Raw genomic sequence first — 18,039 nt, 5'->3', positions numbered from 1 at the left:
CAGGCACCTAACAACAGCCAGGTGAGCCGAACCTTACACTGGTTCTTTGAAAGACAAGCAAGGTCAAGAGAAGAGTGTCTGCCCAGAGACTTTGACAGATACCCCTTAATTGTCCATACCAGTTGTATTTGGTCATTAACATCACAGTCTCACACAGGACAAGACACCTTGCTACAATGTTCTGCCACTTCATCCTCCAAAGCAAAACTTTGGTATTTCATTGGGAAAAAATATTTGATCGGGAGAGAAAAGCTCAGAAAGCCAGCACAGGAGGAGATCCGTTGTTCTTCCCTTCAGCTGTAAGATACATTTTTTTAATGTCTCTGAGAAACCAAGTGGCAGGGAGGCAGGTGATTTCTTGCACACAGCCACTCTGGTGCAGCAATGCATCTGTGACACCCTCTGCTCCCCCAAAGTGTCAGGGCTGGGCTGAGGAGGCTGTGATTACCCTGGGACTCAAACAGGCAACTCTCACAATCGAAAGAAACATCTTTTACAGCAGAACCACACTATGAAAAGCCAACAGCAAGGGCACTAACAGTCCAAGTATTGACATTGATCTTTGTGGGGGACAGTGACAAAGTCATTCAGAGTGTGCGATGAGGACAAAGCCTGTCCTCTTTTCTAATTTCTCCTTGATTCACCTTTGCAGAAGACTCTTCAAAGTTTAGTGTGCAAATGCACTGGACACTGAGATGTCTTCCTGAACAGCTCCCCTGTCCTGAGAAGCTGTCTTTGCACTGAAAATACAAAAGCCAAACGAGACAGCAAGGAGGTCAAATATAGGCAAGAGTATGCTTTACCAGTAAAAAAGCGGTGAAATAGGTGAAGAATGTAAAGGCCATCTGCAATCACGGGACAAAACCTGACCAGTGTTCTTTGCTGTTTTTTCTTCCAGGACTCAGCCAAGTCACCCTGTAACTGTTCAGACACTGCTGAGTCCCTGCAACAAGGCGCTGCTTGAAGAGACATGTATGGACTGCACATGGCCACACAGCACTGTGCATTGGAGTCTATGCAATGCACACAAATGAAAATCTTTCTGTTTAACTTTTCTCCCCTCTGTGCACCTGTGTATCTGCACATTCTGGCTGTAGGTTCTGTTGCTTGTTAGGAAGAACAGTGCCTGCACAGATGACAGGCTGCTGGCTGCAGGAAAGCAAAGTACACACAGTCAGATGCCACCTGCAGCTGAGGGGAAGATTAAGCACATTTGCATGTGATGTAGGACATCTAAGCACTCTGAAGAGCCATGACTGGCCAGGTACTTGCATCACTGGCTCCTCCATTCATCACCTGCAGATTTATTCTTACTAGTCAGTAGCAGTGTAGAAGGAGGGGTGGGCTAGCTGGGTCCTGGAAGACCGGGAAACAGGTGCTCATCCAAACTCAAGACTAAACGGATGAGACAGTCCCAGAATGAATTATGGAATTCTGCGTAACCGTCCTCTGCAGAAGAACCCTCTGCAGCACTGGAGACCTCCTGCCCTTGTACCACAGCAGTAGTCCAGTTAACTTACCAGCCCCTAAGGTCTGGGAAGGGTGTCTAGGCTGAAGAGTACAAGGCAGAAGTGTTACTCACAGGAGGCTGTGTGTGACAGCAACTGTATGTTGGAAAAGTCCGACTGTCCCATGAGAGGAGCCCAGAGCTACTCATGCATAGGTACTGGAAAGTCCTGGAAGCACCAGCTGAAGCTGAGGTATCTCCCCATTCCCCAATCTCTTGCTGAGACTCAGTGTCTCTAGGAGTAGAGGTGAAGGCAGTGTGGGTGATCATGAAACTGTGCTTCATAACCACCCCACAGCAACATGACAACTTAAGTACCAGCTCACAGGCACCAGTGAAAATGAGCTGCACACAACTAAAGCATTTCTTAGCTCCGTAATGCAAAGAAACTTGGAAAGCTGGGGGGGGGGGGGGGGGCATGCTTCCATACTGCTACTTTCCCCAGACTGCCCCACCATATCAAGTGATCCCAGCATATTCACCAGACTCATCCAGATACTTTCAAACCTGGATGGAGACAACAGCCACCACCTCTTTGTGTCACAAGACTACAGCCAAATGGTCCTACAGTGGCTCGAGGTGTAACTACATACACAGCTGACAAGCTGCAAGCAGGCCAGGAAAGCTGAATGTTAATGCAATTCCAGACTACGCAAGCAAGCTGCCCCATGGGAAATTTACAAATATCCAGTGTTCTCTACAAAAAGGTAGTAAAAGCCTCTTATAGGACTAGAGGCAAAATATCTCTCTGGCTGTCCTCCTATCAGGCAGCTACTGAAATATAAATAATATTTTTAAAAATGAGAAAGAAAACAGCTAGTCTATTAGGAGAGGAAAACAAAAGTGCTGCTTGCCCCAGTACATCAAATCTAGTAAAAGCTCTTTGGAAGAAGATACAAAATAATGACACACCCCCCCCGAGGCATTTTCCCTAAATATCACTACATTTTGTTGCTTTGAAATTACAGTGTATAGAAAACACAGATATACTGAGATCATATGTCTCATTGTGGGCTTCTGTTTTAGTGGGGGGAAAAAAGAGCAGCAGAAAGTGTGAAAACAGTTATATTAGATTATCATGAGGGATTCATTTTTGTGGTCTTACTCATAAAGTCTTCTGGGATACTTTCTGGCTATCACAGGGAGCACAGGACGGCAGGGATTGCAAAACTGTCTACACTGTCTCTTTGCATTGTGTGGGCTTGACTTCTTTTTATTTTGTACTTATTCACAGTTTACCAGTGGAACTTGGATTATTCAGCAGTCTTTACCATGCTGGTGAAATAAAGATTTCTAATAGTCCTCAAATTGCATGTGTGTTTAAAGTTATACACTTTATGCATTGATTTACTGACTTTCCCCACCCCCACCAGGATTTTGTCTCATGTTAATTACATCCAGGTTCTGCTACTGATCCTCAGCAACAATCAGCATCAACAGAAGAGGTATTCCTCGTGTAAAACACTGCATGGTGAGTGATGGTGGCAGGTTCTGGCAATAACTATGTAATTACCTGTGGAACTGTATTTTGGCAAACACACTGCAGAATGACCAGCTGTTCCAAAACAATGGGAAGCAGACCTCTATACTTTTGGTGACACATCTATTCTATCATTCCCTTCTTGGTAGGCATTAGTTTTGTAGCAAAATCTTCCAGTAAAAACTGGTTTCTAGTTTTACAAGTGTTTCTTCACAACTCACAAAATAGACAAAACCAACATAACCAGACCTCCAGAGTCTGTACGCAGCCTGAAGGCTTGAGAAAATCAGCTATTTTATCCATTCAAAGGATTTATTAACTCTGAAACCTAATGATAGTGATTTCTAGTATTTATGCTAATTTCCTTCTCCCCCCCCCCAATATCAAGATAACGGGTTTCTCCTTAAAATAGGAGCCAACTCCATTAGTCACAAGGAAATCAAACCTCACCCTTGCATATGGCTTCCCCACTCTGCTAGCTTTGGGAAACAATGATATATTTTGAAAACCAAAATCTAGAGTCATTCCAAAACAGAAAAACTTGAAGATAATTTTATACTAATTTGGTAAAGACTTCTGTTAAAACCAGATCATCTTAATTTCGTGCATTTTTCCATCAGTTGTCACTGGTGCCATATGAGTCGTGCTACAAGAATCACAATCTTGGCTGCAGAACTAAGGTCCAGTCCATGGCAGACTCTGCAGAAGGTTTCACTTCTTCAATTTTCAATGGCAAATGTCTAACCCTTTTCTTGGAGAACCCATATGCAAGAGGCTTTTCACACATTTCATGTTCTTCAGGACAGAGGATCCAGTAGTAAAAATTAATAATTTCCCTTCTTTCCCATTCTTAACTCACCTTTTGTAATTTGACGTTTGGGGGCCTGAAAATGCAGTGTGCTGCTACTGACTTGACTAGCTTTAATCCTGTTGAATAAGGATGTAAAAGTAGAATTAGGCTACATGCTAATGACCATATCAAATCCAAATCAATTAATACTATTTATCTAATGGAAAGTGCCAAATGCCAATGCAACAATACTTATCAGCTTTTCAGTTTGTGTTATGAATTGTTGTCATACCATATATTACACTGTATTTAATCTTCTGCCCCAAGCAGTTTTTCTTGTGAGAGTGCTAATAGATATTTCATCTCCTTGTAGCTTGGTTGCTCCTCTAGCAGACCCAGTTTAGCCTCAATTTATCACTGAAACTGTGTCTAAAGCAGTTAATTTCTGGTACTGTCCTCGAATTTCAAGGCTTATTATATTTATTCTGTGTAATGCTAAGCCACATAATTCTGTGCTCAAGTGGACAGACAATCAACTCCAATGATGAAACTTTTTTGATACTAGGCTTCAAAGAAGCTATTAAATACACATTTGCATGATATGGCTCTTCCTGGTGAGATCTTCAATATTTGAGGGTAACTGGATGTGCAGGAGACAAGGTTCAGTCATTCTGGGGTCTGATCCTCTTTGAACATAAAAAGATGATATTTCTTAGATTCTTTTTCACTAGAGTGGCTTTTAAGTTGCTGATGGCTAAAATGCCAATATTTGCTAGTACAAATTCCTTAATTTTTGAAGAACACGATTTCCTTGTAGAGATGGTCTAAATTATAGTTTATTCTTAAGCTTATTTTAATAATGAGCACATAGCAATACAATCACACATACAGCTTGACTCTATTAATTCTGACATTTGTTAAAAAAGTACAAAACCTTTTGCTTTGTTTTTATTAATTTTAAGATTTTCAAGGGGAGGGAAGAGATTCCTGATCCTGACTGAGATAAAAATAAAAAGTATAATTTGCTTAGTGTCAGTTCAACTGAAATTTTCACACAGCAATAAAAAAAATCTGCAAATATTTTACACAAAGAGCAAAAGTTACAGCATTGCTTTAGAATACATATTTACCATATTTTACAGAACAAAACCCAACCCTTACTAAAAGATAGTAGTTGCAATAGGATCGGTAGCATAAATGCCCCAATTTCAAGGGACTCGACATGTTATCCAAAAAATAAACAATGAAAAATTGAAGAACCTTTTCAGAGTTACCACAATAGTAGCAAAAATCAGCTTGAATACACATCTTCCTTATAGCTTTGTCTGTTAACTTTTAGGGAAACACGTTCTGCTGTACATTTCAATATTAACTTCTAACAATATTACAGTGTTATGAGGTATACAGCATTAGGTGGATTTTGCAGAATGCAGCTAGCTCTTATTTTGTTATGTGGGCATACCTTACCTGCTTGGTACTCTCATTGGATAAATGAAGTCAATAGGACCTGTCAAAGTACTTGTAAAATTCCAAGCTTTTTTCCTGAAAGATTGACCTGAATGTTCATTCTTTCATACTTCTATCCAGTCACCTTTCAGATATATAAATTTTAAACATCATGCAGACTTCCATCAGCAGAACAGTCAGTAAAATGCTCAATAGTTCTGAAATGTAAATATTTTTATGATTAAAGGAAGCATTTAAATATTGGCAATATAGACTCGACAATTCTGGCCATCGGATGCAAGGTGTTGAGTTACATCCAGATTTCCTATTTGTTGATTTCTGTACGACCCAGTAAAGTGGCTGAAAAATAAGCCTACATGTGCATTTGATTCAGACCATATTCATCTTTTCCTCTTGACTACAGCAATTTGAATTTTCACATATTTTTAGCGAGTAATTCAGCAATTCATGTTACCTTTTCCTATTAACTGTGCAGAAAAACTTTACTGCCAGAGAAAGGCATTGTCAGAGGTTAGGCAGAGCCTGCTTTGTGACAGAATAAATGTTACTAAAACTCATTACTTCAAAAGTTACAATCTGGCAGGACAAAGAGCATCACAGAGGTGTCGGGAAGAATGTGATACCCTTCTCCCCTCCACAACGCACAGGTCAGTCAGTGGTGCTGCTGGTGCCCTAAACGCAGCTGACCCTTGCTTCAGGAATAGCTGGAGGCCGACTTTGGGCTCTCAGCTTGTCTGGTGTCATCCATGTCTGCATGAGCTATAAAGCCCTGGGAAGAGCTCTCAGGTGGCACCTGGTAGATGGGATTTGGTGCAGAAATCCCCCAGCTAACTCTAGGCGAGACAGATGCCACACGTGGCTGGTAGGTGCCATGCAGAAAACCCACCCTGGGTCCGCAGAGGCTGAGCAGCTGTGCCAGTGTGACACCCGAGCACTGATTATCGTGGGAATGATGCTTCAGGGTGCTAGCCTCTTGCTCCTGCTGCCAGGTTGGCCCCAGCTGGGCAGAGGATCTCTCCATAGAGCAGTGCTGGGCAGCGCAAAAATGCCTTTAGCTGATTGTACTCAAGTTCGATATGGTCAACTGGTGGTGCAAATTTGTTTCCACCAAAGTGAGCTGCAGGCTTCTTGTAACATCTCTAGGGAGACATGCAGTGCATGGTGAGTGATTTCATAGCTGGAGCCACACTCTGCTCCTGGCATGCTGCAGTTTCAACACACAGGTGTGTGAAACTGATGGACTGGCATCCCTGTCACAGACCACCAGGTCCTGTGGTCTGCCAATGGTTGATTATTTCCCCTGGCTTTCTGAACTGGCTGGAATAGCAGAGCTGTATGCAAATCATTGCAGATCCCTGCTTGGACACCCACAGTTAGTCAATCTTGATGTGGCATTGTAAAGGACTTTTGACAAATAAACTTTTGGAATACTCACAGATTCCTCATCTTGAGCTCCGGCTGCTCTGAATGGTGTCAGCAAGACTAGTAAGTTTGCAAGTTTACAAGACACTTCAGCTCCAATTCTAATACATATAAATTGAGAAAACACATTTAACTTCTATGTTTAGGAGGAGACAAAACATGTCTCCGGTTTATCTAAACGAAGTTGAAGCACTGTACTGTTCATATGAAGACTCAACAATGTTAGCAACTGCAATAAATCAAACTGTTGTTAAAATGGTTCTTCCTGACACTTGATCACTTTTTGGAACGTGGTGCTGCTAGCATTTTGTAGCTCAAATAGTCCCAAAGCATACAAAACCTGTTGCCAATGTTTTTACAATGGAAAAAAAACACCTTGGGTATCCCAATACTATACATTACTAGGCAAGTGAGGCAAAAGTAGGTCTGTTTTCTTGGGTCAGAATTCAGAATGCTTTAACTTGATTTTCTGTGTTACGAGAAAGACCGTGTATGTTACTTCACATAGGTTTTTGTTCGGGGTTGTTTTTTAATTTATATTTATTTTTGCTATAGCATGCACCTAGATGCAACAAGAAAGCTTCTGTTGCTTTGAAGAGTTTTAAGTTTAACTTCAGATAAATTATTTATTTGTATGCATAGACACATTTTTATTTGCACTCATAATGACACAAAAATCATCTTCTCTAAACAAATGCCAAAGGACCACACATTGGCAATAGGTCTGAGTAGAGATTACACTGCATCTTGTTAGAAAGTGTACTTATTTTTTATTTAGCCTGGAATGTAGCTATTTAACTTTTAAAAGCAACTCCTGTTGATGATTTCACACCTCAACTTTTTCTACTAAAAGTTACTTTGGAATGTGCAGATTTGTAATTAAATGGAAGCTATAGCGACCCAACACAAAATTCAGTAGCTTCGAACTTCAGTCAGTGAGTAGTAATATTTAGTGTATTTTGCTACTTGCAATCCTTCTAGTTAATATTTTAAATTGCAATGTCAAACACTTACAATATTACACTTATTCCCTACAGCTTTTACAAGTGACAGAGTTTGTACTTTTTTTGTCCCTATCCCTATAGTTTTGTGATTTTTATTTTATTCCTCTTGCATGTTCAAGAGAGTAGGCCTCTGCCATCACTCATGGCCTCATTCTGTATGGATACACAAAAAGTGCCAAAAACATTTTGAAAACAACTGGTTTCAGCCTACTTTAACTTAATCATTTTAAGCAATGCAAAGCCCTCTGTGCTGAGTTTTATTTTCTACAGAAACTTCACATTTAGAAAAATTTGAAATGGAGGAATGGGATTCATTGTCAATTTGCTGACTGACAGGGTTTGACCACATTTATGTCAGCAGTCATTTGAAAGCCTAATTCTGCTGCTGTGTTTGGTTTCGTCTACAATTATAATAGGGTTTTTCTACATGGAGATCCTCCAGAAAAGAGTGAAGTTAATGCTTTATTTCACTAGAGGTTAATCCCACTGTAAGGCATTTCTTGAATCCCTGTGTAGATGCTTTAATTTGGAAGTCACATGGCTTCAGTTCAGTAGAGCTGAAATCTCTTAGGGATTAGGCTATAGCGATGGTTGCTTTCCTTCTGAATGAGAGAATCCACATGGAGCCTTAATAGGCTGTAACTTATGCATATTGACTTCACCCACTTGGCTAATTTATCCTACCTCCTCAAACAAAGTAGTCATCAATGTATTGCAAATTATGCTTCAGTACCAACATTATTAGTCTGGTAACTGACCGCTTGTCATTTGGAGTAAGCATGCTAATAGCAAGTATCAGGGAAAAAAAAAAATACACAAGCCTGCTAAAGAAGTAATTGCATATGTGTCATGAAAGTGGGATATTTGTCTCCTCATAAGTACCATGGAGTTTGAATTATCTGGTGGTTTGTGATAGCCTATGAAAATTATAGATAAGTAGGGTGGGAAATAATCACCATCTGTTTCTTGTAATAGTTTTAAACAATAGCTTCTATCTGTATCTGGCAACTAGGTAAAATTCTATGCAGGGATCATTCTGAACCACTGAAAAATAATAGTTTATGAAATGGGGAAAAAAAGACAACATTACATGTTTTCTCCTAGAACAGACAGACATGGATTATATTTTATTGATAAGAAAGATAACAGGAACATTCAGGTGAAATATTGCATCATATACTAAAAACAAATGCTTTCCTTTTTTTATTTCTAGTGCCTGCTTTGGCATTTGGAACCTGTCTGATGCCTAGCCTTATTCTTTTTACAGGAGTTCAAACACATCTACAACCTATAATATAGCAAGGAAATCAAACGTGATGGAAAGTGATCCCCATCATCACTGCCAACTTCTGTTTTCACAAGAGAAATTCTGGGAACTGTCGCCTTATTCATAATGCTACTCCCTTAGCAAAATCATGAGAAGATTTCCGCATTTGCTCAAGGAAGGTAACCTTGCAGAATGTGTCCTGCTTGTGAACTTTGTTAGTTTTGGCAGGCAAGGAAGGGTCTGAAACAGTGACCCTCACCCCACGTTCTCACCTGTACATCCCACTGGAACCAACAAGTAACCCTGCCTTGCCAGTGCAAGCTGACCCACATGAGACACCATGTCCTCTGCACGGACCAGGCTGCATTGCATCAGGCACTTGGTTAAAAACAGACCAACTGGAAATGCAAGCACCATCCCTGAGGCCTAGTTGATACCATTTGTGTTCATTCATCTGAAACAACAACATCTGTTTACAGGAGACAGAAATGCTCCTGGCACCTCAGAAAGGAATTTCAGCTAAGGAACAGTGCTGGTTTTGAAGTATTATTCTCTTTTAGTTTTCAGCTAGTCTGCACTGAAGTCTACACACTCACTTTCTGAGTAATGCTGAGAATTTACTGTTTGGGGTAAGGCAAGAAAAATCTGTGAGCCTTAAAAACATGCCAGACCACGTGTGGGTGACTTACCTTCTTTGACCTGTTGCAAGGTGCTAATCTCAGCAAATGACCATCCCCTTCCTCCAGGTTTGTGTTAACCCAGCAGGTGAAAGCACCATACCAGAAACCATTGACTCAGCTACTGATACTGAGTTCAGGCCCTTCTGGTGCGCCAGATTTGCTGTTGGTTAAAGGTCTCCATGCAAACCATGTATCAGTTTGTTCAGAATGTCTCCTCATTATGGGAATACCTTTTTCTGTATTTGGAGGAAAAGGTATTTGCTATGCAAGGACCATATATGTTTTAGGGCTTATTGGCCAAATAATTATTTCCTATTTAGTAACTGCATCCAGCTACAGGCAGAGAACAACTGAAAACCCTGTAACCTGACACTACAATATTTAAATGTATTTACTTGCAGGCTCCAGAGTACTGCGTTTTTCTCTGCTACAAGCATAAAAATCACTAAGCAGCAGTTAACACAGATATATTGTTTTCATCCATTGCAGAGAAGGGTAGGTGTATATCTCCTGCTAACAGCCACTGACTTCTAGCTATTAGTTTCTTTTTGACGTGATCACACAGTCTTAAAAAAAAAAAAAAAGAACAAACAGGAAAACAGTAGGAAAAAAGGACATCATTGTTAGGTGTAATTATTTGTGACTTTTAATGCGCTGCTGATGGGAGTGAAACTCAAGTGGATTAAGAATGAGCCACAATAGGAAGGAAAAATACAAGAACAGTATAAATTCCCTTAAGGGAGCACATCACTTTAAAATAATAATAAAAAAAATAGCAATACGTGAATTGTTCAAGTGATGGGAATGTCTACAGGGCAAATCTAGAACAGGATCCAATTGTTCTAGGCAGCGTACAGACATATGGTAAACACAAACCTTTGTCCCAAAGAATTTGAAATTACATGGGAGAGAACAATACAGGTGGAAAGATACAGAACCTCTTTTTCCCATTAGAAATAACAAAGGTTGGGCCTAGGGGAATCCATGGTGTGTGCAGATTGCTATGGGTTCTCTGTCAGAGTTAGGGGCCAAAACTAGATTCCCAGTCTTCCACTGCCTTGACTGGAAGAGATTTCATACCAGTTGCACTTCTAGCACCTTTCATGCCAATTCTTGAATTCCTTAGTTACTGCTTTTAAGGACTGTTCTTTACTCAGATATTTATTTTGTTGGTTCACTAACAAAAGGATACATCAGGTGTCTGTGCAATGGGGTACCAATAGTCACACAAAAAAGACCTCTGATTAACCATCTGAACATCCTCAGGCCAGCAACATATTTCTGCAATGCACACACACTTGTACACACTTACATGAAATTAGATGTGCTTGCTAAAGATTTTGAAGGAAAGTTAAGAGGAGTTAGATTTCAACACGACTGCCTTTCAGCCTGCTCACTGGATTCCCATCTCCTCTCAGGGTCAGACGTCTCTATCTCCACATCAAATCCAGCCTCGCAACAACAAACACCAACTGACTTTGCCACAGAAAAGCCGGAGTGAAACGACTGCATTTTCCAGACTTTAACCTCCTCAGAAGAGCCTTAACTGGCAAGATACCCCAGTTACTATTAAAGGACCGCAGAGAGAGGGCAGCTCAGGAACCACACACAGCTCTTGCCAAAAGTGATGAAGGCACCGGCATAGGAAGGCGGCTCCTCATTTCAGGTCATTGCAAGGCAGGATGGCAGCCCTACCTGCTCTCCCTGGTCAGTGGCTGGGGGGTAGGCTGTACCCTTGCAAATATGTTCCTCACTACCATGAAAGGCTAGGCGGGCACCTTTTTCTCCCAAGGAGGGTTTTCTCTTGCAGTCTAAGAGTGTCTGAAGGCCCTCACTCTAACCAAGAACCTCTCTGGGGTAGGACACAATAGTGAGAGTCTGGCCTGAGCACCAGAAGAGACTGTGATGGGTAGTACTGGAATTGCTCCCACAAAACAGAGTTGATATTGACAGCTGGAGACAGCAGCAAAGAGGTGGTAGTAAGAAGAGTGCATGAAACTTTCAAAGGAGGAGTGAGTGATCTTTAAGGGAACTTGGTCATCCTTAAGATCATGTGTCACTAGGCAGTTGCGGTGATCTGGTTCCCTAGGTCACCTTTCAAGGTCACAGCAGGAAGAAAAAAGAGTGTCTGGAAATCTAGCATTTAAGGACAGTTGTACAAAATGGTGAGAGATTCAGAGGCTTTCCCTTTACAGTTTCTTCTCCACAAGAAGTCTAGTGATGCTGGAAATAAAAAATGGATCTGGGGAAAATGTCTCTTTTGTACTATCAAACCTTCACCGTGTACTCATGCAGAGTGAAGGAGAAGCAACATTTGTGTTGATACAACCTTTAATTACACATTATAAGATCCTGAAAGCTCAGCTTCAGTATTGAGTCTCGTGGATAAATTCAGTGTATCTACAATCTCCTGTGATAACAACTATTAAAGTGAGACAAGGGATGGTGCTGTGATCTAGACATTTTCAGAGTATTTCAATAGCAATCAGAGATAAAAGAACTGACTAGAAAAACAATTCAGATCAGAAACTGTAGAGTGACACTGGAAAAATTTATTGTGAAAAAAGAAGTCCCATGCAAGTTTTTCTGAGCTTTTTAGCTTCTTTCTTCTTCCTTTTGTTTTGTTGTTCTCATTCCAGTTTATTATTTGTTCAGCTCAGTTTGCTTCTGGTTCACTTAGTTTTGACATACGACTAAACAAAATTGCCAAGGGCGCATAGATGATGGATGATACAATGATGGCAGACTTATTTTCATTCCAATTTTAAATTCTTCTAAATAGGTCATGTTTCTTTCTCAGTTCAACCTACTGCATGCATGAAAGTGGAGAAGTTCACCTGATGTGACTGTGGGGAAAGAAAAAGGAAGAGAAAGCTGGACTGCAGTTTTGCAGCCATATTAACTTTACTTGGATTCTTCATCTCTAGGAGTCATCATCCCTCACAATATTGCAAAGAGACACTGGTAATGCTTTTACCTTCTGATGTGTTGCATGGCAGTCTTAATGAGGTTCTTTCTCTGTCCTGATCAGGAAGCAAAGAAAACCGCAGCAGAAACATCACAGGCTTGAACTTGCAGTTGCAGTGGTGAGCAGAGTGCTGGAAACAGGTGGCAGTAGGAGAGCAGAGAGCGCAGCTTGGTGGGGCCAGCTGTTATTAGTGAATATGAAGGAAAAGCTGAAGAAGCAAAACCCTGTTATTCATACCATATGGTTGCTAAAGAAACTTTGATGATTCCCTAGTGTGTGTGTGCTACCTCTACCTGTGGCTGGTGGCATAGCTGCTGCAAAAGGAAAGGAAGGAAAATCTTGCCAAATACACCACAGGAAATAAATTAGGCCAATTGTAACTTTTCCTTCATGCCAGTGACCTCACCTTACCAGGTCACGAAGAAGATACAGTTTCTCTGTTGGTCCCTTGCTTTTTGCTAATAAGGACCTCCTGCCTTAACGCTAGTGATGACAGGGAGACTGATCCTTGTGGTTTTCTGAAGAAGCTTCTTAGCTCTTCAGTGCTCCTATGACTGCAGAGAAAGGAAGGAATATTTCCTTGAGTGCATAAAAAAACAGGTTCAGAGAACTTAAAAAGGGATAATTTACTGCAAATCTCTTGCAAATGAAACTGTGCAGGGCAGATGTCAGATTTTTGTGGCGATCCATAACATTTAGGAACATGATGTTAGAACTCTGCATGAACTTTTTTTTTTTTTTTTAAAGCAAGACCTGACTATAACACAAAACTGAAAATGTTCACTGTAACACCTCGTTTTCACATCAGCGTTTAAGACACGTGCTTGAAATTGCACAAAATTATCTGAAAGATGAAACTGATGTGAGACATGACTCTCTTATCATCCCTGAAAAAAAGGCAAAATCATGAGATACCTGCAGATCTGGAATTTTTACTGATCATTGCATCATTGGTAGCAGAGATTTTAAAACCCAATAATCTACTGCCTGAGTTCAGTTAGCCATAACTACAAAAAGCACATTAACCCTTGTAAGTCATGCAGCCACAATAAATGGTAAAACCTCTTAAAACACATTTCTAAGTTCTCTTAAATCAGTGGATCCCAAACTTCCTACAGGTTTGACAGCTTCTTCTGCAACTACTGCTTTATTGTGCTCCTCTTTGCCCTTTTTCTTCTATACCTTCCTTCCCAGTTCCTGAAGGCTCACTCCCTAGCCCTCTACTGCTATTTCTTTTCTTACCTTTGCTGTGACCTTTTTGTTCTCCTCATTCCTTGTGCTGATGGCATCGGTGTGAACCAGGCTGGTAATTGTTATTGGTTTGGGCCCTTCACCATACCCCATCCCTAAATTTGCATAAACCACTGGTAATATTGCTCATTCATTAGAGACTAGTGCAAGACAAGTCACTGTTTCCATTAAACTAGGACTTTGACGCCCTAGTTTGCCAAAATCAGATCATTTTATTGTTGTTGAGCTGAGCTTGGAGAGATGTTAGGGGAAAGGCAAGATAACCAATTTGAACTGTACCTCAATCTTCAGGAACAGCTTTAGGCTGAGATGATATTTTTTCTTTTTTTTTAATTGCTAATCAAAATTTCTTTTATTCCGGGAGGGAAGAATAAAAAAGATTTGCTTTCATTAGGAAATTCTAGATTGAAGAAATCTGACCTATTTTTCAGCACATAATTATTAATCTTTGACACAGATGCTGACCGCCACTTAGAAGTGGATACTACTATGGGGAAAAATCTACTTGGTATGCATCCAAGGTCTGCAATGTTTAGACAAGGTAAGACCATGAATTGAAGTGGGCATGAAGCTAAAGAAATAAATTGCATGAATGCTTGATTTTTGGCTAGTGGATGGCATAGAGAACTTAGGACTTTTACTGTTTAGGATAAATTATCAAAAGAGCCCTTTCTGTTTTGTTTTGGCTCTTTTTTTCCTTTGCTTTCCCCAAACTACATATAAAACAATGGTAACATAATAGCAGAGGTAGATTTAAATGCTATTTAGTGAGATTCAGACCTCCAACTTGAAAAAACAAAAATTTTTATAATAGTCCTAATTCCTCTATTTCCCAAGTAGCTGGTAAATCAGACAGTACGATAACGCTGCAATTTCCAGACATATGCAGGCTGAAAAGTGTATTTGTCAAGCAGGAATAAGAAGCTGTTTCAAGAGGGACTGGCACTTCTAGAGTGTCTTTTCACGCAATCCTCATTGCTTCACAGCAGCAGTTCCATTCTTCCGGGCTTCAAACTGAAAACCACAGCCTTTGGGGAAATCTTTCATATATTGTTTTTAAAGCAGCCGAAGCAATCAGTTCCTGCAGTGCTGCACAGTGTTGTCTCGATTAACCCCTTACAGATATTTCAGGGTAACTGTGTAAACTAAAAGGCAGAGATGGAAGGTAGCCAGACAATCTAGTCTGATCTCAGTAGATAATTCTAAATAACAGAGGCTAACGTTAAAACATGCAATGCAGTACAGTGTTAAAGATATCCAAGCTAGCTCAGAATGCATGCTAAACACCATAAAGATGTTAGTTTGTATCAAAGAAGTGCAAATTTCTTACTGTGCAGTGTAGACATGCCTTGAATTCCACACAAGAAATATTGCTCTTTGTAAACATTTTCTTGCATAACCTCGATGACATGACTTCTTCCTCACTTCTCCTGGACCTAATTGCTTTCTTGCTGTAGCTGTTCAAGGAAGATCCTTTGCCCGGCTCTTCCAGGAGGTCTAGACTGGATCTTTCCCTGCAGTCTCCTAAAGCCCATTTCTTTCCTGAGCAGAAAGGAAAGGTATCCTTCAAAGTTAATTTTTACTCCAGTCCTGTATCTCTTTGGCTGTTTTAATGGGTATGTCTGATATATTGCAAAGGTCAATGAAGATCTTTTCTGTAATTTCTTTTGTTGACTCTAAAACCTCCCAGAGAAATATAGACTATATTTACTACTATTGGTAGAATAAATTGTGCCCACCACCTTTTCACTTAATAAAAATTTAGTCCAGGACATTCTTAGGAAGCAAAACATACAAAAAGCATAACCAAAATTCAAACAGGATGCATTTTGAAAGCAAAGTTTGACAAGAAGCTGTAAAGCATTAGGATTTCTGCTGCACTTCGGTAATAGAGCACTGTGTTTCACAGACAGGTACAGCTTATTTGACTTCTTTATCTGTAACTAAAGGCCCTTTTCTGTTACTGTATTTCCAACCTGCCAAGAAGCTTTGATTGGTGAACTGATTTCAGTGGGGTCCCATGCAGATTTGTTATGACCACAAATGCTAATTCTCAAAATAGATATCCAAAACTGGGCCATGATGACTCACTGTCATCATCTGCATTCAGAACTCTTATTTATTATTTAACATTGGTAGGTAGTGGTATAGTGTTCGTAGTTTAAACTACATATTTGGCATCTTGTCTCAGTCAATTTTATGACTCAAAAAATGTCCTGAACAACTTGATCTAGCTGGACCTGCTTTGAGCTGAGGATTGAACTGTGTGAAGTCCAGAAGTCCCTTCCAACTTACACTATTATATTTTATGGTATTCTCATTATATGTCAATGAATCAGCCAACACTAACCCAGAATATTAAGCTCTGTCATATATTTTTTTCCACTAAGAATGATCTACTCCATCCCCTTTTCACCCCACAAATTTATTTAATCTAAGAATCAGAGAGCCTCTTGCTTAAAGAAAGGTCAGCACTGAAAATTCAGACCAAGGTACTCAGGGTACTAAGGTACATCCATTCCTGAAAATCTTCAAGAGCAGGCAGTCTGCCACCCTTCTTGGAAACCTGCTTCAAACTTAATTACCTTTAGAGTGAATTTTTTCCATATGCTCACTTGGGATCTTCCCCATTTTTATTTATTTCCACTGTCTCTCTTCTGCCCTGCAGGCACCTCTGTGAAGATCCCATCCCTGTCCCCTCAATCCCCTCCCCATAGGCACTTGGTTGCTGTTAGGTGGTCTGAAGCTGTCCCTGCTCAAGGCTGAACTAGTCCTGGCCCCACAGCCTCTCCTTACAGGGTGACTGCTCCAACTCCACTGCCCAGTGCCCGCCCCTGAGCTCCTCCAGTTTGTAAACATCTTTCCCATGCTGGGAGACTGAAAACTGAATTTGGTAACCACGTAGGGTCTAGCAAGTGCTGAGCAATGGGGTATAATTACTTCCCTCAGTCTCCTTCTTGTGCTCCTGTTCACACAGCCCAAGACAACGATAGTCTTAATTGCTGTCCGGAGACACTGCTGGATCATATTTTCTCACCCGCAGAGCTGCAGAGCTGGTCCCTGGCTGGTGAGCCCCTCGTCTGTATTATTCCAGGAGGCTAATCCATCTCAAGTGCATGATTTTGCATTTGTCCTTGATGAATTTCATGGGCTCCCTGTTGGCCTGTTCCTTCTTGCCTGTCAGGTCCCTCTGGATGGCAGCCCTGCCCTCCATTGTATTGACTGGTTCCCCCAGGTTGGGATCATACATGAACTTGGTGAGTGTGTACTCTGTCAGCTCATTCACATTGATTAAGGTTTTTAAACAGCATATATTCCAGGACAGAGACTTGAGGAACCTCACCTGTAACTATCCCCCAGGCGGAATATGAACCAGTAGTTTCTACAATGATCCAGCTAATTTCGACTCTTCTCTTTGTCCACACACCTACAACATAACACCCTAAAGTGATAGAGACAGATTATATCCACTGGTTCAATTCGCAAATCCAGCCATTTATCACGGGGTCAAACATGATACACCCTTGGTAAATCCATGCTGACTGTTTTTCATATCCTTCTTGTTCTTCATGTGCCCAGAAATATGCTCCAAGAGGACTTGCTCCATGATTTTCCCAGGCACCCAAGTGAGGCTGACTGGTCTGCACTTCCCTGCATGATCCTTCTGGACTTTTTTGTATATGGATGTGACATTTCCCTTTCTCCAGTTGTTGCAGATTGCCCCCAATCTCCATGACCTTTCAAAGATGATAGAGAGTGCAGCCTTGCAAGGACATTGGCCAGCCTCTGTGCACCCTCAGATATAGCCCATCAGGTCCCATGAAACTGCATGGATTGAGTTTTCTCAAGTGATTCCTAACCAGGATCTCCTCCGTTATCAGAAATTCTTCTTCTTGAACCTTGCCTCTAGAACAAAGGCCTGGGAGACCTTGCTAATGAAGGGAAAATGCTGAAAGGAGCTGTGTGCTGTCTGTAGGCAGGAGAAAATAAAATTATACCAAAGTGTCTATCTGTAAGCAGTAAATAAGGGAGTAGCCAACATTGATCTTTAGAGCATTGAGGGATGCAAGCTAACGTATCATAGTGAGACATCATTCTCTTAGCTGTTGTGTAAGTTGCAATCATGTGCATAATTACTGCATGGGAAAAAATCGACTATTTTATCGCCAATAATAAAAGTATGATTTTCAGGATATCTGTGGG

The 18,039-nt window shown here is 40.8% G+C and overlaps 1 long non-coding RNA gene across 1 annotated transcript in view; it reads left to right on the top strand.

Annotated features, from left to right (window-relative positions):
- The window catches only part of LOC143172659 (uncharacterized), a 51,317-nt gene extending 49,476 nt beyond the window's left edge, over positions 1–1,841 (top strand). The window contains exon 3 of the long non-coding RNA XR_012997383.1: positions 899–1,841. This is a non-coding gene — a long non-coding RNA (uncharacterized LOC143172659). The remainder of the gene's footprint in view (positions 1–898) is intronic.
- Positions 1,842–18,039: the final 16,198 nt, after the last annotated feature.

Source organism: Aptenodytes patagonicus, chromosome Z, assembly GCF_965638725.1.
Source record: "Aptenodytes patagonicus chromosome Z, bAptPat1.pri.cur, whole genome shotgun sequence".
Taxonomy (NCBI): Eukaryota; Metazoa; Chordata; class Aves; order Sphenisciformes; family Spheniscidae; genus Aptenodytes; species Aptenodytes patagonicus.
The sequence above is the reverse complement of the archived record's forward strand: the minus strand, read 5'-3'. Positions and strand labels throughout refer to the sequence as shown.